This window comes from Arachis stenosperma, chromosome 3 (assembly GCF_014773155.1).
Source record: "Arachis stenosperma cultivar V10309 chromosome 3, arast.V10309.gnm1.PFL2, whole genome shotgun sequence".
Classification (NCBI taxonomy): Eukaryota; Viridiplantae; Streptophyta; class Magnoliopsida; order Fabales; family Fabaceae; genus Arachis; species Arachis stenosperma.
In genome coordinates this window covers 4,336,428-4,340,719 of record NC_080379.1, presented here as the reverse complement: position 1 = coordinate 4,340,719, position 4,292 = coordinate 4,336,428, and positions in this window count along the sequence as shown.

The following is a 4,292-nucleotide window of genomic DNA, read 5'->3' as shown; positions in this document are numbered from 1 at the left end:
GAGTTAAATTTTAATTCATTCTCACATTTTATATTTAGAACGATACTCTGAAAAATGACTTTGAATTTGGTAATATTACCCAAATCAGAGAAATGAGGTTAGACGAGCTTATCTTAAATGAGATTTATATCAAAAGTATCTTGACAAATATCTTTTATCTGGCCTCCTAAAATTTTGTTTCAAGTTTCGCTACTGTCTGTCAACATATTTCATTAGCATTGTCTTTTAGTCACACAAGTTAGATGAAAACATTTCTATAGAGTTTTCTGGATGTGGCATTGGGGTTATTTGGATTGAAGATTTCTTGTAATTCAATCTTCTTCAAAGAGGAAAGGACCTTGAAGGATGATCATGCTTGATCAAAGTGTCTATTTTGGAAAGGTAGGATAATAGAGTCACAAACTAGAATGATAAATACATAGTTGTATATATGACGGGAGCAGCTTATAGAGTTTTATAGTTAAATAGTTGCGGTCAAGAGTGAGATAAATAGTTTTAAGTTGCTAAGTTGCTTTTATCCCAGTTTTTGTATAGAACCATCAATAATTTGGGATAGATATTGAAAATAAGTTTTCCTATAATTATGTTGTTTTTATTCTCACAGGATAATCTAATTAATAATAAAAGTTAATACCAATGCTTAATAACTGTTATCTCTTTTATTTGTGGTGTATTATTTATTTAAAAACTTGCATAACAAAAAAAGGTAACAGATAAAAACAAAAAAATATAGTAGAGACATTTTTACTAGGTAGAAAAAAAAGTCATTATCTTTTCACAATCTATTTATCTATAAGTAACATATTATAATAGAGCTAAAGGTAACTTCCGTATTTATTCTTAACTTCTTAGGATTTTAATAGGATGTTACGTCAGTTTTTAGTGATTCTAGATTCATTCTTAACTTTTTAGAATTTTACTGTTTAAGAGGTCAAATTTAGCACTATTACTTAATTATTTCATTGTCATTCTCAATATAACAATAATGGAATCAGAAAGATTTTAGAGATCCACATTCTACTGAACTAAACTAAGAGCGCTTATTATTTATTTTTTTAATAACATAATAATATTTATTATTAAATTTTAAGTGACCCCAATACATCTTGCCCATATACCATATACTATATATAAATATTGATAAATATGTATCTCCAATTTAAATCGATTTCAATTAATCCTTTATTATTTCTCCTCCGATAAGTATTAGTTCGAGATAGGGATGATATGATTTGAAATTCAAAAATTTATTATTTTTGGATCACCAATTTAGTATTTCATTCAAAATATTTTTTCTCCATAAAATAAATAGATTAAAAAAGATATTTATATGAATTATAAATAAAAATTTTTATTTAATAGAATTATTTTTATTTAAAGATTTTATTAAACTTAAATAAAAATAATTCTAAAATTTTATTTCTTTAATTTTATTAAAATATAACTATTTGAAATTATTTTAGTTAATATTATATACAAATTTTATATTTTATTAGAGAATAGAATCCACCTAATTTAGAGTATTCCAACGTTTATATTTTTTATACAAAAATAACTTTTTAAATTTTTTATAGAAATTGATTGCATTGATGAATAAGCTTTCAATTCTATCCAAAAATCTTTTCTTTTTTTTGAATTTTTTGGATCTCGAGGTGCGTTCCTTTAGAACTGTCACGCAACTAATATAATTTTTTATTGCCCTACAAAAAGATCTGTCTACAAAACCTTTCCTTTTTCAAAGAATTTTTTTTTATCTTGAAATGCGTTTCTTTGGATCTGCCAAAAACCTTTTATTTTCTAAAGAATTTTTTGAATTTTTTTAAATCTGGAGGTGCGTTTGTTTGGAACTGTCATGCAACAACAACAAAGTCTTGTCCCACTAAGTGGGGTCGGCTACATGAATCAAACGACGTCATTGTGTTCTGTCATGTATCATGTCTACAAAGAGACCGTTTATATGTAGATCTCGTTTGACCACCTCATGGATGGTCTTCTTAGGTCTTCCTCTGCCTTTCTTCCCTTGTCCATATTTCATTTCATCCACCCTCCTGACTAAATGTTCTATCTGTCTTCTTCTCACATGTCCAAACCATCTGAGACGCGATTCAACCATCGTTTCCACAATGGGTGCTACTCCAACTCTCTCTTATATCTTCGTTCCTTATTTTATCCATCTCAACATCTTCATCTCTGCCACACTCAGCTTATGTTCGTGCTCCCCTTTAGCCGCCCAACACTCCGTACCATAAAGCGTAGTCGGTCTTATAGTGGTGCAATATAATTTACCTTTAAGTTTTAGAGATACTTTTTTGTCACATATAAAACCAGATGCAACTAATATAATTTTTTATTGCCCTACGAAAAGATCTGGGCAAAAATCTTTCCTTTTTCAAAGAGTTTTTCGAATTTTTTTTGGAAATTGAGGTGTGTCTCTTTGGAAGAGCAAAAAATCTTTCCTTTCAAAGAGTTTCTTTTTTAAATTTTTTTGTATCTTGAGATGCGTTTCTTTGGAATTGCCATGTAACTAATATAGTTTTTTTATTGCTCTACAAAAAGATATGTTAAAAATTCTTTCCATTTCCAAAGAGCTTTTTTAATTTTTTTTGGATCTCGATGTGCGTTTCTTTGGAACAACTGGAACGTATTGTGTCGATTCTTTTGAGTAAGGGCAGGGGCAGATAGTGGTCCGACTATATCCACATTTTTGAATTGTATTTAATACGTAATATATCAATTTTATTTGTGTTTTAATTTTATATAAATTACTGTATACTTTCAATTTTAATTGGATTTTTTAAATATTATTTTTTATAATTTTTATTCTTTAATTTTATATAAGTTATTATATCCTTTCAATGTTAATATATTATTTTTAATAAGTATAAATTGAGTTAAATTCTAATTTATTCTCACATTTTTTATTTACTCTTTGTTATATCTCTGTATATAAATCAACATTTATTTTACACAAATGTTTTATCCTTCCTCACATAATCTCATATCTCTTCTATTCTTTTTAGTGTAAATGATTTATAGATAACTAATCATATATTATTATATTAATAAAACTAATTAATTTTCACATTCATTACTTAAAAAGGCATATAAATGTATGAATTTAATTAATTAGATAATTATACAAAAAATTTTATATCAAAATTAAACTCATATACATGTAAAAAAAATAAAATAAAATATAAATATTATTAAGCTTTTGCAAAGATCAAAATTGACAAATGTAATATTTACTTAAATTGATGATAATAATAATAATAATAATAATAATAATAATAATAATAATAATAATATAATAATAATAATAATAATATAATTAATTGTAGTTTTATATGAATAAATATTTTATTTAACCACTCACTAATTTAAAAATTTAGCTACACAAAGATACACATAAAATATATAATAATTAAATAAAATATCTGGCAAAAATCGAATAAAATAAGAGAAAGAAGACAAGAATCTCAATCTTTTCTTTGCTGGGTATCCGTCTTTCCAAGCAGTAAATTTTTATAGTGATCTCTGAGATTGACGTCGTGCACCAAAATTGTCCTTGAGATTTCAATTGCACTAATTACGTTCTTGAGATTGGAAAAATTACACCATAGTAGTCTCTGACCCGTTTTTCGTTAACAATGCGCTGACGTGACTTGATGACGTGGACCTTTGGTGACACGTGTCACCTCATGGTTTGGCCACGATTAATGGTATGATGACGTGTTGGTCAACGACACGTGGCATGCTGACATGGATGGGTATGTCACGTGACACAGTGCTATTTTTCCACGTGTCATATTATGTCACGTGTCACGATACTATTTGTCCACGTATCATCCACTATGTCATCGTTACATGTGCACCAAATTGGTCTCTTACTTTGCATCAAATGACTCATTTTAGTCCCTGAAATTGAATGTCGTGTACTAAATTAGTCCATTCATTAATTTTTTTTATCATTATTTTATAAATTTAAAATTCTCAATATTTTTTTATACACTAATTTTAATAATGTTTTATAGCATGTCTAATTAAACATACAAATATCATGAGTTTAATTTTAATATGTTACTTTAGCATCATATTTATATTATTATTTAATTAAATCATTCTTTTTAATATAAATATGTATAATATTAATATAATATTATATAATTAAATATAAAAATAAATAATAGGTTTTTAACCTTTTTTTTATGAAAACATATAAATTCGAATTATAAAATGAATCATTCATAGGCTTTTAATTATTGAAAATTTAAGACAATTTATATACCTTA